The 16,702-nt window shown below is 40.4% G+C and overlaps 2 long non-coding RNA genes across 2 annotated transcripts; one reads left to right on the plus strand and one right to left on the minus strand.

The window, feature by feature from the left end:
* Nucleotides 1-1,944: 1,944 nt before the first annotated feature.
* LOC111267946 (uncharacterized) lies at nucleotides 1,945-8,197 on the minus strand. The gene is made up of 2 exons (XR_002684923.2): nucleotides 7,913-8,197; nucleotides 1,945-2,586 (listed from the first exon to the last, which is right to left on the minus strand). It is a non-coding gene; the product is annotated as an uncharacterized LOC111267946 (long non-coding RNA).
* A 92-nt stretch (nucleotides 8,198-8,289) lies between these two features.
* Nucleotides 8,290-11,259, plus strand: LOC147752462 (uncharacterized). The gene is made up of 2 exons (XR_015314021.1): nucleotides 8,290-8,412; nucleotides 9,382-11,259. It is a non-coding gene; the product is annotated as an uncharacterized LOC147752462 (long non-coding RNA).
* The last annotated feature ends 5,443 nt before the right edge of the window (nucleotides 11,260-16,702 follow it).

The raw sequence follows: 16,702 nt of genomic DNA on the forward strand, positions 1-16,702 counted from the left end.
AACTGCAGAACAAATATGTCGACATTTGATGATCGAAAGGAGTTAGCTCGCTGGAAAAAGGAGAAGACAGGGCATTTTATGAGCCACTGTTGATGGACAGCGCATTAAGTAATACGGTGGCTAGCACAAAGATGGCTCTTAGTTGTTTTAATTTGAATCGAAAGTAACAATTGAATCTATTATATTTCTATTATCTATTATATATACCAATATACAATAAAAGTGGTTAAAATTACTAGTAATATAATCTGTTTCAGGGACATTCTTTAGGCACCCACACATCAGGACGCCGCCCAGATTACTTGAGAAGGGCCCGTCAATACAAAACGAAAGCTGCGAAGCTGACTCGACTTCACAAGACACCCAAACAAAGCCTGTCTCTATCCACGTCCACGCAGACGATGCTCGTGATGCATTCATTTCAATGGTATTATTTTTTCAATATTCAATTTATGATATTTACATGCTAAACGGACAATTTAATTACGAGTAATACGGCAATTTAAGACTCGCTAAACGATTACTGCTGCTGCTACTACCGGAAAAACTGCTAATTGCGACCATTGATAATCTTATCTTGGGGTTTTCTGTGTGGCCTATCAGCCATCTGTTCAAATACATACCTCACTCTTAACACGTCACAGTACCATGTTATTACGTTTCCTAACTCTGATGGACGTTAGGCCGAAGTGATTGTTCTTGTCACGGGCGCCCCTCTGTTGGATACCGTATACACGCTACAATTATGTCGGTTTTGGCCTTTGACCCCAAGCACGAGCCAAGTGCCAGCCTTGTTCTCCGTCCAAACATGTTATACGCATATATATTTGGCGTGACGTTGAATCGTAAAGTCTTTCAGCAGTCGCTTGTCGTCCCTGTCGTGAAGGTATACAACAGAAATTTAAGCTTGGTTCAGAAGCAGCCGACAGTTATCTAGACGATTTTGCTGGTCTCCGTGTGATGATTGATGACTGGGGTCTGCAAAAGGTCATCTTAGCCTTTCAGCAAAGTCAGAGTAACCGATATCCCCGTATCGGCATAGCGTCTCATTATTGAAGATATATAGCATTGTCATTGCATTTAGGTCACCGCGCGTTACGCACCAGGACGAACCAATGTGCCTCATGCTAAATCGATGCACATTGATAAATCGAAGTAAAATTATAAAATAACCGTAACAGTTTTTCCTTTTTTAAGGATTAAATGTCCTGGAAGGACGCGCAAGGTGAACTCTATTTGCGTTTTCGAATAGGCCAAAGCCCGTCGAAGAATACACATTTCATTAGATTAATTAGACCAATAGGCGCTCTATTTAGCGCCACCCCTAAAGCGATGTGGATGTAGATTGTTTCCATATAATCGTCGGAGTAATCTGTCCAAGTCTTCTCCTTTTTATAATGAAAACATAAGGTATCACAGGTTAGCGAAGAATAAAACATCGATTAAAGTAAGCCCAATAGTACGCTACTTTTTATAACTGCGGCCATTCTTATTTTCATTTCCATCGAAACGCTAGCAGTTTGAACCAGGCTGGAGCTTTACTTCGGTCTCTATACAAACCAGATAGTGAGATCACCGCTGTCTCATTTTTAGACGCCTTATGATAAATACAATTCGGACCCTATACTAATTTTCATAGACATCTCATGGTTTCCGAATGCTTATATTACTTTCAAACTGCCAACATTATAGTGAGGAGATGCGTACCCACTAATGACAGTACGTAGAGTTAGTCTGTTTGTGAACTTACGTTTTCTTTAGCCTCTATGGTAACTGCATTCTAAGGCAGACTGCGACGCATTCCAATAGCGAACTTTAATAAATTGTTTTCAATCATGTTCTCGTAGAAAATTGTTCTGAAACGTTACTATGCAAAAATGTAAGTTCAGTGATTTTTACGGTAATCGCAGTAAAAAAAAAGAGAAAAAAAAAAAAGCAGCTACAGACAGGGCTGAGTCGACTGCTCTAATATTGTACATTTATTAATAGGCATTTTTCTTGGTTCAATAAAGTTAAATTTTAGTTACATCGGTACAATGTTCATTATACCCAGCGCCTGATACCGATTATATTTACTTTGCTACAGTATCACAATTAATATCTTGAAGAGGCCAGAGTCATTATTCTGACCGAAATCATTTAGGCGACCTTTTGCTTACGCCTACACCCAGCTCTCTACTTGTTTGCAACCACCTTCACATACGCGTTCATAAATGTTATACTTATTAGGTAGCGAGGTCTATCAAGAGAACATTTCCATGCATGCCGCAGTGTTTTCTAAGGCGCTCATGTAAGTTATAACTATGTACTGAATGTGTATGGGGCACAATGGCTGTATACACGGGTCCGGAATATAGGCAGTCGTACATCAAACAGAAATAGTGGCGTGAAAAGCTGGCACATCGGCATATCGGCTTGAAAATCCCCACGTGTCGAGCTGATACACGTGGTAGATTTAAACCAGTATTGGATCCTCGGGTTGTCCTGTTGACGCATGTTCAAAAGGTGCTCATCCATACGTCTTGATGGTCAATGCACGAATCCAGCGCGGGTAGTTGTCAGCCATTTGCTAAACGCGGCCTCGACCTAGTTACGAGGGCAGAACACCGAATGGATATAAATGTAAAATAGATTAGCGACCGGGCAGGCCCAATGTTAAACAAGATTGTATTCTTGCCTAAATAGAACTAGTCCACGAACTCGAGGTAAAAATGGAGGTATTCGATATTGGACGTATAGTATGAGTAGGAAGTTTAAGGGATCATAAAGTTTTGAATCGGAAGATTCAATTCAGGCGACGCACTCTGATGGATCGTCACAAACACTAGCCAGAGATTTTGTTGATGGGTGCTTTTTATGCATTCATATATTGTGATTGTGATAAATTGTTTAAAATTGACTTAGGTCAGCGTAGTAATTACAACGGACATTTAATAGATATTCCTATTTAGTTTTGCCTGTTGGAAAAAACGACGCGTGTTATATTATACTGTTTTTGTTAGGTTTCACAGTGAACCAAAAGGAACCCCGATAATGGAAAAGTATATCAATTTAAGCTGGGCATGAATTGCTTGTTGAACGTTTACTGAAAGGGCATTGATCGTTGGCTCGACTTTTGAAAATACGACAACTAGTGAAGTACTTGATGTAGATGTCAAAAGACCCACGGTTGTAGAGCCTATCGCATATATTTGGCAGTTCCTTGAAGAATACATATTGGTGCCGATAACTGGAAATATTAATTGTAAAATTTCATTTATATCATCCGATCATTTATACTGTATGGTATTTTGTCTCAGATATAACTAGATAAAATATATATATATATATATATATATATATATATATAATAAGGTAGGGTTGAATCGTCTCGACTCAGTGATGATGAATCCTGAATCAAGTCATGTTGACCTTAAACAGGCTGATACTTTTAGGAACTATTTGCCCGCAAATGATTTTAAATGAAAAAGCCTAAAAGAGTACATAGAGGGCATTTCTCTAGCCGTAATCGTATTAAATTCAATGTAAACAGGTTACATTTTTGCTGTAATTGCTTTCTACAGATTTATCGCTTCTTCGTAATTATCGTTTTTTGCACAGTACGTTCCTTTGAAAAAATCATTCAACGCAATATTACTATAACTCTAAATTTAATAATAGTCGTAAATTTAACAAAAATTAATAAAAGATATTTATTAACTTTATTTTGGTAACTTGTGTTAATATTAGTAATATACAGTAGAATTAGTACATATAAATACATAGTATACATATAGTGTACATGAGCATACAGTAATATGCAATTAGAGTTTAATAATATACGGTAAGAGAGCATCTCAGGACTTCAAGCAAAAACTGCGGTTTCTGATGGAAACAAACAAAACCTTGAACGGCCAAGACCTGAAAATCTGTGTCTTTACGGTTCGTACCTGACAATACAAAATACTCATGTTCTTGTTGGCACCATTTGTTTGAAATTTTATGTTTCCTACTGCAATACAGATCACATTTTCAAATCGTGGGACCTATCCGATTATCTTTTATCCAGAACAAAGAATCGATAAGAAAAGGCGATTGAGCGCCACCTATGACGGTCTAAAATTTTCACAGTCCATCATGCGGAATCGTACTCGTGCCTAGGGCACAGGCTGCTATGCAGGGCGATCCTTCCACTTAGACAATTCGGCCTCCAGCCGGCCGGCCAATACTGTTCTTTCGTACGTATGCGGCCGGTGAACACCAACAACGAGGCAGCTAGAGAAGACGCAAGCGGCTCCGCGATCATGGAAAACTATGATCCGATATGAATACACTTTGAATACATATCCGCTTAGACGTTGCTGTCAGTCGATCTTTGCTTACGCTTCCTGTATTGCTTATGCTACGCGTACTGCTGCCCTAGACTCCTAACTTGGCTATTTTCTCTTTCTGCTTCTCTTCGCGCCTGTATTTATCTCAGAGAACCCGCAGATCTGCCACATAAACCAAAAACCGAAATCGACGAGCGTATGAAAATCTTGTCGTGATACCCTATCTGTCAAAGCCTATAGCCAGCCATATTCACTCACCTGTGCCAACGAAATGTATTCGTCTACACAAAAAAATAATTTGTGATGGTGCCTTTGGCAGAAACTGGAGCACACAAGCTCCGAGTCAGACGTCTATTCAAATACGTTTATCATATTCTCGCACGTCTCTATACCCTTGCGCTGCCCATTTGGCTCCTATTTTTCCTGTTCCTCTTTTCCATATTCTGTATTTGTGCCCCGACCGTCATCATCGGCCATTTTCATGGTCCTTTGGCATAAACACACAGACAAATCTCTATGCATATACGCAATACGCACGAACTGTATAGGCATCGAATCTCAGGGTTTCTCCGCCCCTTTTCGTCGATTCTTTTCCGATGCCTTTGCTTAGTATCGGTAGACAAAGCTGGCTAGCGAATCTTACGCAAACCCAACTCTCAGCTGTTAGATCCAGCTTTTCCCTCTAAAAAGCGCTAGCATTAGGTGATCTGACGAGCAGCCAAGATCGGAGTGTATTTTGAATTCGTGACTGCGTTTCGGATAGTGTCGAGGTTGTATGGACTCGCCTGAGCGGTTTTGTTCCAATAGCGTACTTCATGGGTTCAACGTCATGGGGTCGAGGTTCGCAGGTTGGTAGAGGGTTTGCGTGTACAACGACGTCGATTCGAACGATGGCATCAAAGCTGTGTGCTGACGTAAAGACAGCCACCCGAGTTGCTGGTATTTTGTGAATTGGAAGAGGTGAGGCCGTATGATTGACATACGACATATTCCTACATTTGTTTCCCTACACAGCGAGACGGTACGAACGGAAATTGGATGGAATGCAAAAAAAAAAACTAATATTACTTATGTGGTCAAATATAGATGAACAGTACATACTGGCACTGTTATTATGCATAAGCCAAACGCGTCGGGTTTATGCTAACCGGCGAATAAGTCGGTTGTTCTTCATTAAAAAAAAAAATGCTTACCAGAAGTTGCTAAATACGGATTCCATGAACTAATTTCACCACTTGATTTTATTATAAATTGTAATCCTTAATGGTGATTTTTTAAGAGATTTGTTCTTTCTGCATAGCTATACCGCTATGATCTAGCTATACCAACAGCCAGAGTTAGAATTAGACTCGAGGTATTATTTAGGGACGACTTGAGATAAATACGTGGACGGGTAAAACGCAGACGGAGAAAGGTAAAACTAAGCAAGAGTAATCGAAATAAAGATGGATTGATTCAGTTTTCTGCAACGTGCTGTGCCGTCTTTTCTTCTGCTCCGTCTCATACCTACTCTCGGCGTATTACACACCGTCCAAGCGCTCATGTACAAAAAGGCTATGTACAGCTTTCGATATTTTGCGAATTTTCTATTCTCTTGAGTTCTGCTCCCTGTTTCATATAGAGTCTGCTGAAACCGAACCCCACGATGAGATAAAACGAATGGAACCGTTGGGGTGAAGCTTCATAAATATTGTTTCCAGTACGCATTTGCGGGATACTGCTCTTGAGCGGGTGGCACCTGCGTAGGACTGTAAGCCACAACAGGACCGAAAAAGCTTTCGATGGGTGAGATGAGCTCCATCTGCTACTCCTGCTATAACTGAGACATTTACAGTGACCTAGACTTCTTGTGTGTGTGTGTGTGTATTATATCTACAGTCTATCTTGTTCGCCCTGTTGGAGCTTCCTTAGCCCCTGGGGGACATTGCGTTTCTTCCTGCCACGCGCCATAAAGAAGGATGACTCACATTCTTCTGAGATGCCCTTTGCTCCTCCCTGCTCTGTGAACGTTTTGGGCTGATCAGGATATCGTAACACATGGTTCACGCTTGCCCTTGGATCCCGTTTTGCCAGGAGACGAATAATTTATTTCGAGAGCCCTCGGTTGTGCAAGAACTCGATACACAGGGGCAAAGTAAGGCCAGTCTTACAGCTATACTACGTGAGACAATCGTGACAAGTCTGATTCCCGCGTCTTCGGCTAACAAGCTGGCGTTTTCAGTTAATCGGTAGGTGGTCGGCCAGCGATCTTGGTAAGCATTGCGGCACGCTTGCGTCGCACACTTTACGAGAAAACTATATGTTACCTTAGAAGACTGAGCGCTCCATTACAAGATGGATCCAACTTTATCGATAGTGGTCTAAATGAAGACAATAGTATTGAACAGGCACAGGAGTTCGTGCTACTAAATTAACAACCAGTCCTCACGAAGATTGCAGTGTAAGCTTAAGGCTCCCGGATTTCTTCCGGCTCATGGATTCTTTCCGCGTATACACGTTCGGGCATACTCATACTTTCTTTCAACCGTATAATGCTGCGCTAATCATACCGTATTACCGAGTACATTGCCTTGATTAATAAAACACATAGTTGATTATTCAAATAAGGAAAGAAGGACAAAGACATTCTTTCAATTGAATTATAATTCTTAAACGGTTTGTTTTTAAAAGGCAACATATATTGCAGGCACACTGATTTTTTACACTAGGCCTCGCAGGAAGTTTCATACAGACAAAACTTGAGGTTTGATGATGGTGATGATGACGATGGCATTATCTATACAAGAAGTGTTAATTAGTGTGAAGCTTGGACATCATGATGATGCTAAAATATCTGTCATGCTTCTGTTTGTCAACAAGACTCTCAAAGCTGATTAACAATGACCTGAGAGCATCTATCTATGTGATGTTTGGCGGAGCTGGGAGAAATCCATCTCAATGGAAGTTCCGAGGCAACCTGGGGTTTAGCAAAATCAGCTCCTTCCAACCCAACCTGAAAAAAGTTTAACAGCCCACCAAAGGTGCCTGTGTGCAATTTGTCAACACATGATCCATCCCGAATAATTAATGTTATAATGATACGTTTATTAAAAAAAGTTTTAGTGTAAAAAAGCACATTTCAATAATCGTAATCTGCGCGTGTTCCTCTTTGATCTAGATATTTGTAAACCTACTGGAAGCTTACTTTCGCATCCGTCTGTGTACCGAAACCGTTGTTTTTACTATTGAACATCTAAAATTTCTCTGTGCAGATGGACGAGTCATTTATGTTCAATGATTAATAGTGCACATTTTACGAATCCTTTTGATACTCTTGACAATTGGACAATATACTGACGCATTTCGTAACGTAAGTTTGAAGTCCTAGTTTTCGTCCAGACCTCTCGTTCACAGTTGCAGTGATATATATATATATATATATATACATATATATCAATAATACCCGCCAAATCGATTCCTAATTCTCTAAATAGCTGATTGTTCTAATTGATCGTAAAGCCCAGCTTTGCTTACCGACATATTGCTTCTACCATCTCTAGAGATGTTAACTCGAACGGTTTTTACGAGGCAAATGTACAACTACTTAACAAATTATAACTAACCGAAGATGAGCGTCGTTTCCGTAAGCTTAAATCTTGACTTGAGATGCCGGCAAACACTCTTTAAGAAATGGATCCAATTAGTGGCGATAGCGATGGCTCATCTATTCGCTCTAAGTTTCAAGTTTTACGTCCGGTTATACCGTTAGACATTCTATTAGACAGCCGAACTCTATGCCCGTATCCCTAATGTTAGCAGGCAATGCGTTACCCGTCAAACACATCACCAGCACGTATAATACTTGCATTCATGTAACTTGTATGGTTTCTTAACCAAAAACAGCTTGTACGTTGAGCATCGGATGTATATTCGTCCCTGCATTCGTACCAGATTGCGTCCATGTACGTTCGGCTTTAATCAGCTGCAAAAAGACGTTTGAACCTACAGCGTGGAACATCAACGTGGGCTTGAACAAACAAAATGAAAAGCACGCCCCTTTGTTACGTAGAAAAACTACTTTCCAACGGCAGTTTATTAGCGACGTCTTCCTCAATCAAAACAGGTATTTCATCAATTTAACGATACTGTTCACTTTGTCTGCAAATGTATAAAATGCGTAGTTCTCAATGTTTCCTGTTATGGGTCCTTTATATTCCTGACAGAAGCGGTATCTAGCAAACTTGCTATGTTAAATTCCGCTTTTATAGGAATGCCTAAAGAATATTCTGCTACTAGACATATCTTTTAAAAGCAGGCCTTTTTAGAAGACGTATTGGCTAGCAAGTAAATATCTTTGCATATTTATGTTCGGCGCGTTTGAATGGATAAGAGATGACCCTTAGCTCGTTTGACCTAGATGATTGGTTTATCGAAGTATCTGTGGTGGAAAGCAGCAGACACGTTTGCCCTTCCTCATTTGTGTAAGTATAGAACCGAAGTAAACCTGAAGCACGATGCACCTTCTCGGTGAAATTTGCATTTCCGAAAGTCATTTTATCAGAGAGCTCGTAGCGAAATGAATGCGACAAGCGGGGATATATCGGATGACGAAATATCCGATCGGGAATACCGATTGAATGCTCGCGCCTACATTACACTTATATAGACTAGACTTTATTATTATTATAATTATTTAGCTTAGTAAAAAAATTTAATTATTATACCTGATATGCTAGTAAAATTAATATCACAACAAAAAAATATTTCCTTTTAGTAAACGTTGAATTTTCAACTCGATTTGAATACATATTACTACCGTAGAAACTGTAGACGCAAGATTTGATACTTTCGACCTAGAAATAGGTCGTAAATTCATTAGTAATTCTTGTACGGGGAATACTAGTTAACTTAATTATTATTATTATTATTATATATATATATATATATATACGCCTCGGGTAAAAAGTTCGAAGTAGACTTAGGCTCTGTTTCACATAAGCACTTCACACGGTAATCGCACCTCATGTGATAATTCAAACTAATCTTCGTAAATTCTACAGATTACTATTAAGCTATGCATTTTGTTTAACAGGTAAGTGACCTGGTTGGATCTTTCACAGGAAATATCAAGATAAGTTAATTGAAACGGTATCTCAATTAGTAAATGTTATCAACTAGTAAACAGACCCCCGACTACAGAAATCTAACAATACAGAATACAGTGTGTGCTTTAACAGCAACCAGCGGTATTCAAGTTAGCCTCAACGGAGCTTGCCCACTCGCTTCGCTTCTAAATATTACCCAACAGGCGAAGATTGTGGAGGAAATTGTTTATACTTCTGTCGTAGTATCTTTTGTCGTTGTTGCTGTCGAGATCGATGCGGTAGTTGCTTAGCAAGAATCTCTCATCTGATGAAGCGGCAGCAGCAGCGGCGGCGTGGTAGGAAAAATACGAGAAGTAAGCAAAAGAACGCAAGTGATGTAAGAGAATGGCTAGTGGATAGGTTAGGAAAATTACGGCAGTGGCGGTAAACGTTGGTGGTGTCATGATGGCCAGCGGATTTTGCACAGGGAACGGCGTTGGGCAGAGGCATGTCAGCCCAGTTAGAGGAGCTAGCCTGACAGGCTGCGGCTAATCCCCGTTGATTTAGGACCACTGACACTGCTAGGGAAGCGACCTCCTCTTCGGTGGCAGTATAGGCGGGGGCGTCACCGGCACTGGCGGTAACGCCAGCGCCGGTTCAAGCCGATGTCATAGCAGGCGGGGAGCGAAGATAAGGAGGCGTCCTAGGCGTGTGCAGGGACGTGGCCAAAGTCGGCAGCAAAAGAAGAAGAAGCCTCTCAATAGGGTGAACTCCTTCGGACCTTTCAGGGCGCAGAACGGGCTTCAACAGTAGCTGGCAGCTAGCTGTGAAATCGGGAGACGCCCGCCAGGAACGAGGACGTTTATGTACCCAACAGATTTTGCCACACGACGCCAACATGCCATTCGCCGGGCTCAGCTTTTACGTCGATAAATAGCCACCAGGCGGGCCCCTAGCGACATGATCGGATTAAGGTCGAAGTTAGGGCCGCCATTTCGTAGAAGAAAATAGGGGTCTGATAGACGGGTTGCAGCGCGTGAGCGAACGAGAAAATATATAACAAATTGTGAAAGACAGAGAACGATGTATTAAGAACCAGGTAAGAAAAGCAATAGGTTATAATAAAAAGACGATGTATAATTCGATTAGTAATGACTTTGGGTATATGACGCATTTGTGCCTACGCTGTTTTGTAACGTGAAATTGTGCGGGAGCTCTATCGATATTCTCTAATGGCGGAACCTGCAAAGTACTAAATGACACGTAAATTTCGTAATCCGTAACGACTTGTTACCTTTTGCGTCGCCGATAACACAACATTATCTCTCTCTCTCTCTCTCTCTCTCTCTCTGATTCTGACAAACTCAAAGTAAGAAGCACATTTGATTGTGAAGGACAGTGACTCAGTTGATCTTAAGGTGAAGTATATGGTATATATTATAAATTTGCGCCGCAACAGTGGAAGTGTCACTCAGCTGCATTAAGGGCCAGCGACGATGTTATAGCAACTAATTAGTGTTCCGTTTAAAAGCAATTTATCTAGGCACCGTAATACAAAATTAGCACTTAGAGTAAACTATTTCTCTAGTGATAAGAGTGGATCCGCATCACTGTCCGGCGATCGGACGTGTTTGCTCTGCGCTCTAGATCTTATAGGATGTCCAACGGATAGATAATTCGATCAAAACTTGAGTTGTCTACTATTTTTAAAACTATACCGGAAAGTCTGGTCATTGTATATTTAGACCTTAGATTTAGGCCTAGATTTGAGTTGTCCAGCATTTCTTCTATGTCCTCTCAGCGTGCTTGCTGCTGACCTTGGACAAAACGTCCGCATTAGCCTTTTGTTGCTATGGCAAAATAAAGATATTTGTTTGTTTTTCGAACTACCTTGCTTTATTTGAAATGAATAAAAGTAAACAGGAAAAAAAAACAGGAATGGATACGGGCTCGTGCGAAATTCATCAGAGATATCTACCCGACTAACATGAACTTAAGCGGATCGTCAATAAATATGATGATACTGTTTGCTTAGAAAAGATTGGGTAAAAGAATATTAAAAACAGTATGTTTATATTTAATCGTCTAGTGCGCATGGGTAAAATGCTTGTCTACGTCATTGTTTGTAAGGGAAAATAGATTCTACTTTACTAAAGGACTTTTAATTTGTTTCTGATCAGTGTTGTGGCCACATACCTAAGACTACCGTCGTTGACCGATGCTAAGAAAGCGGGCATCTGTTTTACTCCAGGGAATTATGTATACGAATGTTTGTTTGGTGTTTTTACACGGTATTATGCATACGATATTCGATTAGGAATATATTTAAGTTCAGCTTTTTATAACTTTTTGTCCATATGCCCATACTATCATCAAATATTCACTATATGTATGCTTATTGGAGGTACTATTTCGAAAAGCGTTCACCTAAAGAAAAGCCTTACACTCTAATAATAATAATAGGGGAGAATAACGCTAGGAATATTCAGCGATGCGATATAAGGAGCGGTTGGACCTAGGTGCAAAAGGGCACACGCTTCTCTCATGACAAACTGTTCCCTTCTTTCCATTCATAATCCTTGTCGGCGTTCCACGGACGCGTTTCTCCTAGCTCCCACCGAAACGATATCGCAGCACTCAACACTGTCAGGGTTAGCACTGGTGAAATAGAGAGCACCTTGGAGCTAGGACGTCTTGACGGAAAAACGACAGGATGTGCACGCTGCCCCTAGCGAAACATGTTTAACCTAGTACGCACAAATGTACATCTGCGTTAAAATATTAATTTCCATGTTTATTACAATATCGTTACATACGTATTAAACTTCTCGTCATATCTTCGGTAATATCGGTGAAACCCCAACGTTACAATACCTGAAAATTCAGTTCTGAATTGATTCAGATATATTACACCATACGTGTGATCAAATGGATAAAAAATTTAGATCTGTATATTATTCTATTATGAAAAAATAATTCCTATGCGCTGCGCTTACGCAGGTTAACAATCTTCGGGGTAGAAGCCAACGGAAAGCTTAAATAGCCGGAGTGGTATAGGTAGGCTGGTCAACCCCATAGGAAGACCATCTTGGATTAGCTGGCAGTTAGAGAAAACAGACTTCAGTATGGTAGCAGTCGTTTAGATATAGCACTTGAACTGCTTGCATACAATATTTTCGGTAACGCCATATGTAGTACATTCATAGTCTTATCTTGATCAAAAGTCTTATTACCGAAATGTAATTTTCGGTGTTCAATATGATGGCCACGGTTTCAGCTTTGTGTACATGTCCGTTTTAAAGCTGGGTAAAGTAATTTATGAAACTCCAGTTTACGCGCAGTATTTCGAAATCGCATTAGTGGCCTACTACCCATACATGTCTCGCTCGATATACCTCAAAAATTTCAAGTAGTTTGATACGATTAAAGAATAAGCTTTTTAGTATGTTTTTAATGTACCTTATTTAACGGTTAACTCAACGTGCCTGAATCGTACGAATTGCACGGAGCTGAAGGAAAACACAAGTGCCCGCCACTCCGCTTTTTGAAGGTCGGTCGGTGGTAGGAAGTTCTTAAGGGTTTAGACAGCGCGGCGTTCGCTAGTGTCGGCTTCAATGAGGTGGAAATTCGCCAGTATCTATCGACAGCGCCTTGGTAAGGATCCGCTCGGTTCAGCTTTACATAGAGAGAGAAAAACTATCGCAGAAGTGAGGGGTGCAAAGGGCCGGCGGAACCTGGGTCTGCCTTTCCATTTACGAGCCTATGCTTTGTTTTTTTCCCATATCTGACTTATACTAGGGTTTAGTCGTAAAAAGTTTAGTTTTCTCAGGTTGTCGTTAAGGAAAGTGGCTCTTGTGGAAAACATCTAAGCTACGCGTGTCAGTTCATTAACACGGACTGGCACTTCATATCTTGTCAGTGCAATACCGAAATATTCCAATAGCAGGCGTAAAGTTTAACTTCAGGAACAACTATAGGCGATCAGCAGAAGAGGACGGTTGTATATATATGCGCGTAGTATTTTATTTGAGCACAACTGACCGCCGAGTTATTGGGTGCGATCTCAATTTATTTTCGTTTAAGTCATTTTAATACGTTCAGCAGTTCAACATAAGTTAAGAAATGATGCCTAGTAAGGGCCTTCGAGTTGTGTTGATTAGTATATTGACTATAAGTTGAACACTTGGATATTCCAGCGTGAATGATGTCGGTAGCTTGATTGCTAGGACCGACACGGACATGTCGGACACCGAACCGTCAACGATATCAATAGACGGAGCTCACAGCATGTGCGAATCACTATATTCTATAGCGGAATGTTTCGGAAATGAGTAACTGTAGACATAAGAGAATTGTTTAAGATGTTTTTCTACATTAGATACATTTAGTTAATTGTTTAATGGTAATATTGCTTGGATGCAATGTACAGTTAGTTAAAAAGTCATAGGAACATTTGAACGGAATAAACTTTAGGCTTGCTCTCTGCAATGACCAGTTGTTCAATATTTTTCTCTTTTAGATAATATTAAAGCCAAGCTCACACAATCGTGTTTTGTTCCCTATATATTATTGTATGCTCATGTATGTCATTGTTTCAAGCAATCATGTTGAACTTCTACAAAATACCATGCACAGATCTCGTGATTATTAATGAATATGACAAAAGGATTGATTGAGGCGACGCTCTGTTGGAGCATTTCTTTAACAACGCTGCATCTTAGCCAGGCCGCTCTGGCTAAGGGGCCGTCACCTGGACACTTTCCCAACAAACGGGACGATGGCTCGATAACGCCGTGGCACCTATCGAAACCGTTGTTACCGTTTGGATACGTAATGAAACAAATCATACCACTGAATTATTAGAGGCTGAGCAAGAACGTAGTAACGGAATAGTAGTTCACCGTACGCTGCTGATGTGCAAGGGTACACTGTCAGAGGCTGACGCACTGGCACAAAGTAGGACAGATATATGTAATTTTCTGCAGGTCATCAGACAACATCAGTCAACTTCTCAGATTGACGAGCAGCGAAATCGTATGACCCCAAACCTAAACTTTACAAACAAAGCCAAGAAAGTTGGCTATACCACGGTTACTACGTGATTTTAATTCGTTACGGTAGTGGCCTTTCAAGTTTCCATCTAACAAAGTTTTCACAATACGATAAAAAGTTCCATGGTTTATCGACCGAACATGGAATAGCAGATATGAAATGGCCACTCGTTTCGAGGAACCATAGATATAATAAAACCGTATCGGAACATTTACGCATGTCCCTGGTCAATAAGACCGTCTTTGTCTATAAAGAATATCTCGAAAAACAAAATAGCAATTATCCTCAATCATTCACCTGGTGTTCATCTCCCAAAGAGCTTAGCTGAATCCGTAGATTTGTCGTAATACCCAGGCACGTAAAGGTGAGACATATGAATTCTACCTTCGCATGATTGATTACGAGCAGTGGTGCTCCGTAGATAGCGCGACAGTTAAGCGAGGGAAAGCTGTATAACTCAGTTCAGCAGAATTTGCGTTGCCAGTTACGTAGAGAAAATCATTTCGCATAGCGTTTCCCAGTGAAAACCATGCGAGCGTAGAACGACTTTTATGGAACGTTGGACAGCTGAGTTGCCTATCAGACTGAACGAAAATGAGTGGCGCATCGAGAAACTGGAGGGGCCATAAAATTTGTGATAACTTCTTGAATTTGCCAACTAATTTTCCCCTTCAGTTGTCGTCAAACTTTCCGCCGGAAACACTCTCACTTCTTTATATTCTTCTCAGAGACCCGCTCATGCGTAGCTGTTTCAAAGGTAAAATCCATGCATTTTTAAACGTAAGGGTACATCGATCGCTTCCAAATCGCTTTCTGCTACTAAATAATTAATTATGAAGGCCAGCATCACTGTCGAGATAAATGTTAAATGAAAGTAAAGTTAGAATTAAAAATGGAAATAGAACAATGGCCCTAGAGTATTTGGAATATTGCTTTATCTCTAATGTTTCTTTAGCGTTTTTTAAAACGTCTCCTTATACAGGCTCCTACAAGCCGGAACTACAGGCTTACGATTTTATAAGTGCCTTAAAATAAATAGAAATGGGGGTGTGTAAAAGTGAACGATTATATATCTATTTTCGGTTGATGTCATGTTGTTTTAAAGCGCTACACAGGTTTCAGTTACCTTCTATCTACTAGATGTAGATTTTGTTGAAATATGACGTTACTATTAGGTTTTTCCTTAAAATCTTGTTTGTTTTGCGATGCTTAATAGGCGCATTTTTCGAGCGTCAACTTGATACTAATTCTATAATTTTTAACCGCTTAATTGGATTAGACGGTTACGTTAAACGAACTCAATTAATAGGATTAGACGGACACTTATCAGTTTGGGGTGGGACTCATTCGCTTATCGTACTGTAAGCACTACTCGCAGAGCAGAACGTAGTGATGTACTGAGAAAATGCTGGTCAGAGTCTAAGTTCGCTGGCAATCCACAAGACGTTAAGTAATAAATAAAATATGGTGTCGATTTTGCTGGACGACCGTATGGGGTAATAGCGATATTTTAATGTCGTCTTTACTGCCTCATATTCAGTACCTAAAATAGGCAATCCATACCCCACTATCGAAGTTCTAAGTCACTGGCAGCAAAGTCAATGGGTCTTCAATCGACCACTAGAGCCAATAGCAAAATTTGACACACGAGCCGGCATCGTCATGAGCGTGATGAAAAACGTATGTAAATTTCGAAGCACCTTCTACAAATATTGCTCAGTTTATAAGGAACAGTTCGCTGTAATGTAGCTCTCTGAGATACTACCGAACCATGGCCCAAGCTGATAAAGGGGTCCAGGGTTTAGTGGGTGAGAGTCCCACAGTACCGGACAAAGCACAGTCAATGATGTCCGGTCTGCATAATGCATTTGCCCTTAACCTCCGAAAAAAAAAAATCTCTCTGGGATACACAGTGGCTGGGTTCGTACGCGAAACGGACAATGAAGAACCTTTTCATTGCGTACATTCTCAATTGAAACTCAATTTTACAAGGTAACTTCTCCAAATTTTACTGAAATATATGACACTTGAACGAATGACTTGGAACTTTTGTCGTTCCGCTTCTGTCGCTCGGAATTTTTAGTGCAAGCACACGGCGGTCTACCTCCTAATTACAAGGTCATATCGGCCTACCCGTATATTGCCAGACAGTATATATCTGCTAAGATGCACACTGGTGATATGTAAATTCTCATAGTAATTAAAGCCGATCAGCAGACGACTGCTTTAAAACCATTAGAACGCTTTTCGTAGCAGTATCTTAACTTTGTTTTTCAT

Source organism: Varroa jacobsoni, unplaced genomic scaffold (assembly GCF_002532875.2).
Source record: "Varroa jacobsoni isolate VJ856 unplaced genomic scaffold, vjacob_1.0 scaffold_1244, whole genome shotgun sequence".
Classification (NCBI taxonomy): Eukaryota; Metazoa; Arthropoda; class Arachnida; order Mesostigmata; family Varroidae; genus Varroa; species Varroa jacobsoni.